This window comes from Asterias rubens, chromosome 5 (genome assembly GCF_902459465.1).
Source record: "Asterias rubens chromosome 5, eAstRub1.3, whole genome shotgun sequence".
Classification (NCBI taxonomy): domain Eukaryota; kingdom Metazoa; phylum Echinodermata; class Asteroidea; order Forcipulatida; family Asteriidae; genus Asterias; species Asterias rubens.
Genome location: NC_047066.1, coordinates 7,480,984 through 7,494,605, shown reverse-complemented (window position 1 = coordinate 7,494,605; position 13,622 = coordinate 7,480,984). Strand labels below are relative to the sequence as shown.

General features: G+C 34.3%; 1 long non-coding RNA gene across 3 annotated transcripts; it reads left to right on the top strand.

Moving 5' to 3' along the window:
- The first annotated feature begins 1,643 nt into the window (after positions 1-1,643).
- Positions 1,644-6,364, top strand: LOC117291000. 3 transcript variants are annotated; one of them, XR_004519111.1, is made up of 6 exons: positions 1,644-2,035; positions 2,612-2,699; positions 3,779-3,927; positions 4,751-4,921; positions 5,275-5,421; positions 6,148-6,364. It is a non-coding gene; the product is annotated as an uncharacterized LOC117291000 (long non-coding RNA). The 3 variants fall into 3 exon arrangements; XR_004519109.1 differs by lacking the exon at positions 1,644-2,035 and having other exon boundaries at positions 2,521-2,699; XR_004519110.1 differs by lacking the exon at positions 1,644-2,035 and having other exon boundaries at positions 2,521-2,699; positions 3,776-3,927.
- Positions 6,365-13,622: the final 7,258 nt, after the last annotated feature.

Here is a 13,622-nt window from a genome sequence, read left to right as displayed (position 1 = left end):
TTCGCTTACAAATCACCCCTTTGACTGGCAGTAAATGCAATCTAGTAATTTTTAAGGAGACGCCATCTACTTTATAAAAACAAAAACTCTATTTACTTTCTTACGATTAAAAACTATAGAGCCAATCACTGACCTTTCTAAATAAAAAAGAAACAAAAGTCACATTATTGATAAAGCACAATAGTGGAGGTCGGATAATGCAAGTTGACCCAAATCAAGACCAAGACAAGATGAAGACTGCAAAGAGTAAGAGAAGATCTAACTCGTTCTCTTGCAGAGTCCAACCCCTCGTAACACCCCTTCCCCTCCAAGATGCTCTGCGATCTTGTTGATGTTGTCCTTGCTTGTAGAGCTTTCAAGGTGACTTCATAGTTTCTTGGCATTTCTTGACGTGCATATTGGTCGAAGCCAATGATGCTTTTTAGTTAGTAGACTAGTCTTACTGGAAATTTATGGTGGGGTTGATACGCCAAGTCGTCAGTTGTCATGTTTATTTATAATTGTCATGATTTTACATTTTAAATTATAGTGTAACATTTAGAAAGAAAAATACTAAGTTAAACTAAAACTTTGTAAATACAAATTTTAAATTAATCTTCTAAAACCATGAGAATTTTTTTAAAAATCTAAAGCAGAAAATAAAATTAAAACAAAATAGATTCTGCACTTTTCCATCAGTTGCAGTGCTTTATTCCGTTTCGTGGGCACAAAACCGAACACCATAAGCAGGGTGACCATAAGTATTATAAAGTAATCACGCAGTTAAATATTTTAGTCCAGCCTCCATTCATTTGATGTTAATGTTAGATTTAGGAGTTTTTTAAATAGATAATTTAGACCTGCTAAATTAATATTTACATATTCCTAATATCACCATTACATCAATTTTGAATGTGAATTTTCAATCAGTTAAGTCATTTTCTAGAAAATTTAGATATTATGACCAAAATATTAAGCAAACAACATAGCTGTAGCCTTTGCCCAATAGCTAGATCAAAGTTCAAATGTAATGAACAAAGATGGGGGGGGGGGGGGGGGGCTTGAAGCAATAAGCACATAGTCTCAAAATAAAAAACCTTTATGTTAAAGATTATTGCAAATAACTTCCCAAAACCACTTACTCTGGAGCGAGCGCAGCAAAAAAAATACTAAAAAAAATCTGAAGAAGACAAAAGAGAAAAATAGGAGGGGTTTAAAGAGCAGTTCAACCATTGGAGAAAGATGCCAGTGATGTCTAGGTTTGTATGGTGGTTTGTATGAATGGTTAGATAGTATAGGTATAGATTAGGGTTGGCCTAGAGATAAGACTAACGCTCTCTAACAACAGACGTACTGGCTTTAGGTAAAGTATAAGGTGTGACTGGTGTAGTTCTTAGTCTTGATTCTAAGATACTAAATCTTGAAGCATAACTAACAGCTACCCAGTCACCAGTAAAGCCACAACCCGATTAGATGTCCCTGATGAGTGACTGGAAGCAAGTGAGGTCTGGTGTTTGCAGCAATGGTTAAGTATAAGAGGTGAAGTATTGCGGTAGCTGGGGAAGCTAACCGTTCTTTTCCACAGCGATTAATGAAGCCTGGTTCATACTTCCTGCGTATGTGAATACGATACAAAATGTTGATGTTTGCAACGAATAATTTGCAGCGAAAAACCAGAGTTGTGACGTCAAATTTGTATCGCATTCGCATTTGCATTGGCAGGAAGTATAAACCGGGCTTAACGATTCTCTCAACATGCTAACCTTGTTTTTGATTGGTTTTTTTTCACAGTCTGTTACCTGTTATTGCTAAATTGATGAAGTGGCAAGCAATTGTGCACAGATGGCAGCTCTGGGACACCGTAGATGACATTGGTTTTTAAAGTATTGGTGTTGTGTCAGGTAAAGTATGTGGTGAATCCAACTTTTGTGACCAAAATGCTAAAACATCAAGTTATTTTTCTTCCAAAATGCAGATCGTGTTTTCTTCTTGTGGCTGAAGTCTCAGAACTGAGCTGAGGTGATGCCTATACTAGCAGAGACTGTCAAGCAATTTGGTAATGTATCGAGTTACGAGTGCTGAAGAAACTATATATTTATTTTAACAACGACTCATTCAAGAAATGTGGAGGATCAGAGAAAGATCTACATAATTTAATTGATAACTTTGGGATCTCTCCATAGTTGTATAGCCAGCTGTCAAAAGCTTGTATCATTTGAGATTCTTTAAAAGCAAGCATGAACGCGACCAGCCACCAATCAAGCAGTAAAACAAACCAAAGACGTGGTTAACTTTCGTGTGTCTTTGTATACAATCAAAACTAATTGAAGTTCATCCTGAAACAAGATGTCGGCTCCTCTTGTAAATACATGAACCTAAAATTATCTGCGACTTAAGTAGGATTTGAAACTTTGCGTGGTGGAAATACGATACGGAAAGGTTTGCGGCAACACCATGTAATGATTATCTCTAAATGCTTTCTCAAGAAGACAATCAGAGCATACTGATCGAAATGTCGAGTTGAAACCAACTGTTCTTTTCAGAACCAATTCATTTAGAGATAGTCATTACATGGTGCTACCGCAAACCTTTCCATGTATGTGACTTTACTAACATTTTCCCTCTGTTTCAGTCAGCTGTGAAGTTGTGGCTACAACCAGACCTGTTTGCGGCATTGCTGGAGGATACCGGCTGTATAGGAGTCAACAACAGACCTCTCGGTAAGGTAGACAAAATTATTATTTTTGTTTGCCCATCATCACTCAGTACTTTCCCGAGTCCTGTGAACAAATATCACAGGCATGTTACTCGGGTGTGATTCGAACCCACGACCCTTGCAATTCTAGAGCAGTGTCTTACCACTAGACTACCGAGGTTGCCCGGTTCTAGAGGCAGTCTCAGTTGTCTAGTTGGTATCGAGTATACATTGCTGACACACATCAGTGGATGGGTAAAAAAAAATAAAAATATCCTGATGCACGTTTAACATCTTCTTAGACAAAATTCAATCAAAATTTGTCTTTAAAGAGAAGTCTTTTTCATTTTTTTTTTTGCAAAGGATCAGTTGTTATAATGTGTCAGAATAAGCACCCAATGAAGGTTTCAAATAATTGATTTTGAAAGAATCCATTCATTCCCATTCTTAGTTTGCAAAAAACACCACACAACTTTCGTTAAAAAGAGGTCAAGATTTTCAGAAGAAAAACAAAATGCACAAGCAGAAAAATATAACCTGGAGTGTTGTATTCATGTTCACTGACTTGAAGAAGTAACCAGGAGCCAGGAAGAATTGTCTTGCACATGCTCTTATACATTCAGACTTGAAGACACTGGGCACTATTGGTAATTGTCAAAGACCAGTCTGTTCACTTGGTGTATCTCAACATATGCACAAAGTAACAAACCTGTGAAAATTTAAAATCGTTTTTGGTCATCGAAGTTGCGAGATAATAATTGAAGAAATAACACCCTTGACACCAAGTTGTGTGCTTTCAGATGGTTGATTCCGAGACCTCAAAATCTAATTCTGAGGTCTCGAAATCACATTTAAATATTTAAGTGGAAAATTACTTCTTTCTTGAAAACTACGCTACTGCAGAGGGAGCCGTTTCTCACAAAGTTTTTTACTATCACCAGCTCTCCATTGATCGTTAACAAGTAGTTTTTAATGCAAACAACTATTTTGAGTAATTACTAATAGTGTCCAGTTTCTTTAACTATTCCTCAGAACAACTGATACTTGTTATTACAAGAGTTTTGTCAAAATTCATCTTTAAATATGGTTTATTTTGTACAGCAGATTTAGATGATGACCTTGAAGATGACATATCCAACCTTGAGGCTTAATCGGCGCTTTTTGGATCGGGTGCCACCAGCTGAAGAAGAATTCTCCGCTCCAAGTTCACACAACCTAGAGAGGTTGAGGCCAACCACTGCTTTTTTGGACAGGTGCATAAAGTTTCAAAAACATCTTGTTGGTAAAATAAATTGTCAATTCTGAAACTTATGTCTGACATAAGGTTCATCCTACAAATTTTGTAAAGGACTTTTAAAAGGACTTTTAAAAGTTTCAGAATGAGCAATTCATAAGGTTTCATTAAGTTAATTTATAAAGCCATTGGACCCTTTCGGTACAGAAAAAAAAAATAAAAGTTCACAGCTTTACAAATAATTTACAGGGTTTACAGAAGGTAATGGTGAAAGACTTCTCTTGAAATATTATTCCATGAAATGCTTTACTTTTTGAGAAAACATTAAAACAATATCAATTCTCGATAGCGAGAATTACGGATTTATAGTATAAACACATGTCATGACACACACGGCGACACACGCGGAAACGTTATTTTCTCCCAACTCCGATGACCGATTGAGCCTAAATTTTCACAGGTTTATTTTATATATAAGTTGTAAACACGAAGTGTGGGACTTGGACAATACTGTTTACCGAAAGTGTATAATGGCTTTAAACAAAAATATCAATTTATCTATTGTTTGCAATAAACACATCAACCAACAAACTAACTGGTGGAAAACTTCATTAAAAGGAGGTCAGGTTTTCACAACAAAAATTCACAGACGCAACGGAGAAACAAAACCTGAAAACATGTTCTGTCGTGATGTGGTGCATGATCGTTGATTTGAAGAACTGATTGGAGCTGAAGGGAATTTTCTTGGATGTGTAACTAAAATATTCCTCAGAACAACTGGTACTTGTATTAAAAGAGTTTATCCAATTTAATCTTTGAAAATTATACCTTTTGTACCACAGATTGTGATCAAGACATTGGAGAAGACATACATCCAATCTTGAGGCTTTTTGGACTGTGTACCACCAACTGAAGAACTGTTTAGATGATTCTCCACTACAACTCCAACCATTCCAGTGACATCGTTATTGAGGCCAACCAACGCCTGCAAAGAGCCAAGAACAAACTACTTGGTATGTTTGAAAAGAGGATTCTAAAACTTGTCTTCAAAGATAAGGTTCATCCTACAAATTTGGCAAAGGAGTTTGTTTCCGAATTGGAACCATTAAAGGTTTCATTAGTTTTAGTTTTGAAAGAGTATATTCATTCCCATCCTTCTGTTGGAAAATTTCATTAAAAGATCAAGTTTTTCAGAAAAGATTTCTGAAAACCCAGAAAAACATAACCTAGAATGTTGTTTCATTTATGTGTGCATGCTCAATGCGTTAAACTGACAGCAACATTCAGACCTATTCCTTGGAACAAATGATACATATTACATTAAACTTAAGGGGTTTATTAATTTTTGATTTTGTTTCTGCCACAGACTGAGATGCTAAGAGACTGAGAAGGACTGTGTCAATTCAGACTTGATGACTCTCCACTGCAGGTTCAACTGTTCATATACCAGAGGGATGTTGAGGCTAACCATCGCTTTTGAGACGTTTGCAAAGAGTCAACAAAAGAGCGCTTGGTAGGTTTGAAAAAAAGAAGATTTTAAATCTATTCTTTCGAGAGAAAGTTCATCTTGCAAATTTGGCAAGAAGAATTTTTTCAGAAGCACCTTTGGAGGTTTCAAATCGTCAACTTGAATGTTTACATTCATTCCTATTCTATAGTGTGCAATAAACACACCATGCAACTGGTGGAAAACTTCAATACAATGAAGTCAAGTTTTTCAGAAAAGAAAAAAACAACCAAAAAAACCCAAAACCTTCCCTGTTGTGTGTGCTTGATAACTGATTAGAGCTGGAGGATGGTTTTCTTGCACATTGCCAGCATTCAAACTCCTTAGAACAACTGATACATTCGGGTGGTATGATTGGCTTGTGCGTAAAGCGCTCGCCTCTCAAGAAGGTGACCCCGGTTCGATTCCTGGCCGGGGCCATATGCGAGTTGAGTTGTGCGTTGGTTCTCTGCTGTGCCACGAGGGTTTTCCAGACCATCCGGTTTTCCTCCCTCGGGAAAAATCAAACACTTTCGATCTTGGCTGTGCTCCTTGGTCATAATGGGTTGATGTGGCTGGCAGCCAGAGGCGCCCTTGCATGCCTGCTTCTTGAACACTTGTAGCACGTCCTTCACAATTCAGCTCTTAGCTGCGAGTAAAGGATGATAAGCCCCCCAAATTATTATTATATTATTATTATACTTAATCAGTTCATCAGCAATCATCTCGAATTTTTTTCATTTTCTTCTGCAGTTTGAGATGTAGAGACGACATATCCAATCTTGAGCCCCAACCAACACTTTTTGGACTGTGTACCACCAGCTGAAGAAGGACTGTGTCAATTCAAGACAGACATGACTCCCCACTACAAGTTCTAGAGACACTAGAGGGATCTTGAGGATAACCAACGCTTTTTGGGCCATATGAATCAATCGGAAGAAGAACTGTGTAAAGTTTAGCCAGATGACTCTCTCCTCGGGTTCAACAGTTCAAGTGACTTTTGGATGTTTTGAGGCTAACTACCACTTATTGGACTGTGTGCTAGCCTCACTAACGACTCTCCGCACAGGTTTAACTGTTCATGTTACATAGGGATGTTGAGGCTACAACCAACACTTTAAGGATTGTGCGCCACCAGAAAGACGATGTCTGGTCTAACTTAGCTGACACTCCACTGCAATTATGTAATTGTTCAAATGACGCGAAGATGTTTCAACTTGTACTTTTCGAATTGTCAGCGAATGAAGAAAGACTGTTGGGAGCTAGATAACTCCCCATAATGCTAAACTGAAACAAAATGGACCATGATGACACCTTACTGTATGAAGACACTCTGAGGAGAAGACCCTCTTTGGCCATATCTGAATGAGTGGCTGTGGCTGGCTGTGGCTGTTGCTATGGAACTCATATTATGCTTAAACATAAGGCGACCAAGCCACATCTGCAGCCACTAATTCAGATACAGTCTTAGTTTTTGTTAACTCTAAAGGCTTCTCTTGAATCCATCAAAATCCAACATCATATTGTACAAGAAGCTTTAATTGACACTCGCATTAATTGATTCAGTAAAATTTGCATACCCGCCCAAGCATTTTTGTCTTATCATTGAGAGACAAAAGTGCAAGTACAATACCCTTTGGATTTTGATGGTGTCAAAGAAGTAGGAATGCAACTCCAAAGTATGTATAACTTTTGTGTTGAGTAACGAACAAAAGATCACATCAGGGCCCAATTTCATAAAGCTGCTTAAGGAAAAAGCATTGCTTCAAAATTTTCTGAGGATTGTAACATGATTGTTCGGCTGTTGGTAACCTTAATCTGGTAAGCGTGATTTTGTTATGCTTAGCTAATTTTGGTGCTTAAGTAGCTCTATGAAAATTGGGCCCTGATGGTAGTTGTGTAAATGAGATGTGTTTATTGCACTGTATTAAATGTCTCTGCTTGAAAAAAAACTTGTTAACTAGAAATTAATGAAAATGTAAACAATTAAAAAAGATTGCAAGAAAATAAAATTAAACTAAAGTCACCAATATTGGTCACAGACATGTTTGAAATCATTGCAAGAAAATCTTGGGTTTACTTATATTTTAGTTTTTAACCCTTTAAAATAACTTGTTTTAAGAGGTAAGAAAACCTGAAAGTCTTAGTATTTCAAAGTCATTATTTAAAGGCAGTGAAAACTATTGGCACACAACCTCGAGTGACAAAGTTTTTTTTTTATTTCATTAATATCTCCCAACTTCGACGACCGATTCAGCTTAAATTTTCGCAGGTTTGTTATTTTATTGAGATATACATTAACTGTGAAGACTAGTCTTTGACAATTACCAATAGTGTCCATCGCTTTAAGGCTCTTTGTCTATACCAATGAGGTAAAATTCACACATAGCTCAATTTAATAGTATAATTCAAAGATGTGTAAGAATTTTAAAAGTATTTGAGCGCAAGATAGACAGAATGCTTGTTTTAGCAAAAAGCGCGAGCAGGACTCAACAAATCATGGCAAACAATCACAACACCAGGGCTCGGTTTCACAAAGAACTATGTTTTAGCTTATCAATCTTTATTTCTAAGCAAAGTGTGATATCAATACAAATCACTACAATGGCAATATTGACAACTTAAAGGTTTAGTGATTTGTGAAACCAAGTCCAGTTCCTTAACCCTTGCACTTAAACCATAACAGTTACACTAGTTTAATACTAACACCTAATCCTCAGCACCAGCCGCTATTCAGTCTGCGTATTCAATAACGTAAAACGAATCGTTGTAAAACATGCATTTTGTCTACTAGCGCTCAAACAAACAACTTTGTATTGTACAGTTGATAATGTAATAAAGTTGTTGTCAATGTTGTAATGTTCAACTAGCTTATCTGAACTAATGAAGCTATAGCGAAGGCCACTACAGCCACTTCAACGAAAAGACAATTTAAAGTTATTTAGGTCTATTGCAATATCAGTAACTAATGTCAAGTCTGAGATTTATTATAACAATAAAACATATTGTTTATTTTGTTTAAAGGCAGTGGACACTATTGGTAATTACTCAAAATAATTAGTAGCGTAAAACCTTTCTTGGTGACGAGTAATGGGGAGAGGTTGATGGTACAAAACGATGAAGTGCCATAGTTTTTGAGAAAGAAGTAACTTTCCACGAATTTGATTTCAGGACCTCGAGTTTAGAACTTGAGGTCTCGAAATCAACTATCTAAACGCACACAATTTCGTGTGACAAGGTTATTTTTTCTTTCATTATTATCTCGCAAGTTCGATGACCGATTGAGCTCAAATTTTCACAAGTTTGTTATTGTATGCATATGTTGAGATACACCAATTGTGAAGGCTAGTCTTTGACAATTACCAATAGTGTCCACTGCCTTTAATGCTTGTAATCTTTATTAAAATTATTATGAAGGGAACAATTTCACTGTTATCAGGCAAAATGTGCAGTAACCACAGAGACTGAACATGTGTTGTGACACTGAATGTTACATATTAATGTAATTACTAAAATTAGCAAAATTTCGATTTTATTTAGTAGCAACTGCTGCATTTTGTGTAACAGTTTGAAGCTGTAGAAGTGAAATTGTTCCAGTGGTGCGCAGTGCATGTGTACATAGTTGCCGAGTTAGTCGTCTGTAACATCCAACTCAGTTCTGTGGGTCCAATTTCATAGAGCTGAAGCGGAAAACATCGCTTGAACATTTCTGCTAAGCAGAAATTAGCAGGGAACCAGCGGGACAAACTTTGCACATGACATGATACTTTCACTGGTAACCCTTTCCCAGTAAGCAAAATTGATGGATGGTAAGTTAACTTTTGTGCTTAAGCAGCTGTATTTGGTGCTGCATTCTTGGAAAAAAGTTGAGGTGGTTTCATAAATGCTTTTAGGCACAAGGACAGAGTTACAATTTGATTAGATTTTAAGGCGCATAATAAATGCCAACATTGTGAAACTGATGTGTTACGCTATTTTTAATTTTAAAATGTAGATATTTTTGCTGTTCAATTTTTAATTTAAAGTGTTGAGATGTGTTTACAGGAGGCCCTACAGGATGATTAAATGTCATAGCGCATAATAAACGCCAATAATGGTGCAAATGATGTGTAACGTTTACGTTTTATTTTAAAATGAAGATATTTTTTCCTTCAAGTTTATTGAATTCATTGCCATAAGCCTTTTGAGATATGGTGGACACAATAGGAGTGCACTGTGTGGTTTGGGTGTCTCTATCAGACCTATTTACCCAAACCTTACAGTAATATAGTGTGCCGACCATATCTCAAAAGTTCCTAAAAATGTTGGTCTAACCCCTGGTTGAGTATTTTTTCAATATTTGACTGAAATTTGATAAAAATGCTGGACTTACCGTTGAGTATTTTTTCAATATTTGACTCGAATATGATAGAAATGCTGGACTTACTCCTTGTTGAGTATTTTTTCAATATTTGACTCAAATCTAATAAAAATGCTGGACTTAACCCTTGTTGAGTATTTTTTCAATGTTTGACTCAATCATCATTAAAATGCTGGACGTACCCCTTGTTGAGTATTTTTTTAATATTTAACAAAAGAATTCTAAATATGCTGGAAATACCCCTTGTTGAGTAATATTCAATATTTGACTCAAATATCATAAAAATGTTGGACTTACCCCTTGTTAAGTATTTCTTTCAATATTTGACTAATTTTTTATGAAAATGCTGGTCTAACCCTTAATGAGCATTTGTTCCATTTTATTCAATATTGATAAAAATCCTTGACTTGCCCCTTGTTGACTATTTTTTCAATATTTGACTTAAACATATGCTAAAAATACAGGACTTACCCATTGTTGAGTATTTTTTCAATGTTTGACTCAAACTTGATAAAATTGCTGGACTTACCACTTGTTGAGTTTTTTTTTTTTTAAATACTTGACTCAAATTTGATAAAAATGCTTGAATTACCCCGTGTTGACTATTTTTTTCAATATTTGACTCAAATTTTTAAAATGCTGAAATAACTAACCCCTTGTTGAGTATCATTTAAATATTTGACTTAAATTTAAAAAACAATTCTGGACTTACCCTTTGTTGACTATTTTTTCCAATATTTGACTCAAATATGATAATAATGCTGGACTTACCCCTAGTTCAATATTTGTTCAATATTTTACTCAATTTTGATAAAAATGCTGGACTTACCCCTTGTTGAGTATTTTTATAAGATATGACACAAATATGATTAAAATGCTGGACTTTGAGTATATTTTTAATATTTGACTCAAACTTGATAAAAATGCTCAAATAGCTCCTTGTTGAGTATCATTTAAATATTTGACTAAAATTCGATAAAAATGCTGGACTTACTCCTTGTTGAGTATTTTTTCAATATTTGACTTAAATATAATAAAACATTTCAACTTACCCCTTGTTGAGTATTATTTCAATATTTGGCTCAAAATTGATAAAAATGCTAGACTTGCCCCTTGCTGAGTATATTGTCAATATTTGACTAAAATTTGATAAAAATGCTAGACTTGCCCTTTGATAAGTATTTTTTTCAATATTTGACTCAAATATGATAAAAATGCTGGACTTACCCCTTGTTGAGTATTTTTATAAGATTTGACTCAAATTTGATTAAAATGCTGAACTTACCTCTTGTCGAGTATTTTTTCAATATTCGACTCAAATATGATAGAAATGCTCTTGTTGAGTATTTTTATTATTTTTGACTCAAATTTGATAAAAATGCTGGAAATACCCCTCTTTGAGTAATATTGACTCAAATATGATAAAAATGCTGGACTTACCCCTTGTTGAGTATTATTTCAATATTTGACTAAAATTTGATAAAAATGCTGGACTTACTCCTTGTTAAGTATTTTTTTCAATATTTGACTTTAATATGATAACAATTCTCAATTACCCCTTGTTGAGTATTTTTATCATATTTGACTCAAATATGATAAAAATGCTGGACTTACCCCTTGTTGAGTAATTTTTTCAATATTTGACTCAAATTCGATAAAAATGCTGGACTTACTCCTTGTTGAGTATTTTTTCAATATTTGACTTGAATATGATAAAAATTCTCAACTTGCCCCTTGTTGAGTATTTTTATAAGATTTGACTCAAATATGATTAAAATGCTGGACTTACCCCTTGTCGAGTATTTTTTCAATATTCGACTCAAATATGATAGAAATGCTCAACTTACCCCTTGTTGAGTATTTTTTATTATGTTTGACTCAATGATAAAAATGCTGGACTTACCCCTTGTTGAGTGTTTTTTTTTCAATATTTGACTCAAATGTGATAAAAATGCTGGACTTACCCCATGTTGACTATTTTTTTCATTATTCGACTCAAATATGATAAAAATGCTGGACTTACCCCTTGTTGAGTATTTTTTCAATATTTGACTGAAACTTGATAAAAATGTTTGAATAACCCCTTCAGTAATTTTTAAATATTTGACTCAAATTTGATAAAAATGATGGAATTACCCCGTGTTGCCTAATTTTTCAATATTTGACTAAAATTTGATAAAAATGCTGGACTTGCCCCTTGTTGAGTAATTTTTCAATATTTTACTCAAATTTGATAAAAATGCTGAACTTACCCCTTGTTGAGTATTTTTTCAATATTCGACTCAAATATGATAGAAATGCTCAACTTACCCCTTGTTGAGTATTTTGTCAATATTTGACTCAAATTTGATTAAAATGCTGGACTAACTCCTTGTTGAGTATTTTTTCAATATTTGACTTAAATATGATAAAAATTCTCAACTTGCCCCTTGTTGAGTATTTTTATAAGATTTGACTCAAATATGATTAAAATGCTGGACTTACCCCTTGTCGAGTATTTTTTCAATATTCAACTCAAATATGATAGAAATGCTCAACTTACCCCTTGTTGAGTATTTTTTATTATATTTGACTCAAATATGATAAAAATGCTGGACTTACCCCTTGTTGAGTGTTTTTTTTCAATATTTGACTAAAATATGATAACAATTCTCAACTTACCCCTTGTTGAGTATTTTTATAAGATTTGACTCAAATATGATTAAAATGCTGGACTTACCCCTTGTCGAGTATTTTTTCAATATTCGACTCAAATATGATAGAAATGCTCAACTTACCCCTTGTTGAGTATTTTTTATTATATTTGACTCAATGATAAAAATGCTGGACTTACCCCTTGTTGAGTGTTTTTTTTTCAATATTTGACTCAAATGTGATAAAAATGCTGGACTTACCCCATGTTGACTATTTTTTTCATTATTCGACTCAAATATGATAAAAATGCTGGACTTACCCCTTGTTGAGTATTTTTTCAATATTTGACTGAAACTTGATAAAAATGTTGGAATAACCCCTTCAGTAATTTTTAAATATTTGACTCAAATTTTATAAAAATGATGGAATTACCCCGTGTTGACTAATTTTTCAATATTTGACTAAAAATTGATAAAAATGCTGGACTTGCCCCTTGTTGAGTAATTTTTCAATATTTTACTCAAATTTGATAAAAATGCTGAACTTGCCCCTTGTTGAGTATTTTTTCAATATTCGACTCAAATATGATAGAAATGCTCAACTTACCCCTTGTTGAGTATTTTGTCAATATTTGACTCAAATTTGATTAAAATGCTGGACTAACTCCTTGTTGAGTATTTTTTCAATATTTGACTTAAATATGATAAAAATTCTCAACTTGCCCCTTGTTGAGTATTTTTATAAGATTTGACTCAAATATGATTAAAATGCTGGACTTACCCCTTGTCGAGTATTTTTTCAATATTCGACTCAAATATGATAGAAATGCTCAACTTACCCCTTGTTGAGTATTTTTTATTATATTTGACTCAATGATAAAAATGCTGGACTTACCCCTTGTTGAGTGTTTTTTTTTCAATATTTGACTCAAATGTGATAAAAATGCTGGACTTACCCCATGTTGACTATTTTTTCATTATTCGACTCAAATATGATAAAAATGCTGGACTTACCCCTTGTTGAGTATTTTTTCAATATTTGACTAAAACTTGATAAAAACGCTAGAAATACCCCTCTTTGAGTAATATTGACTCAAATATGATAAAAATGCTGGACTTACCCCTTGTTGAGTATTATTTCAATATTTGACTCAAATTTGATAAAAATGCTGGACTTACTCCTTGTTGAGTATTTTTTCAATATTTGACTTAAATATGATAACAATCTCACTTCC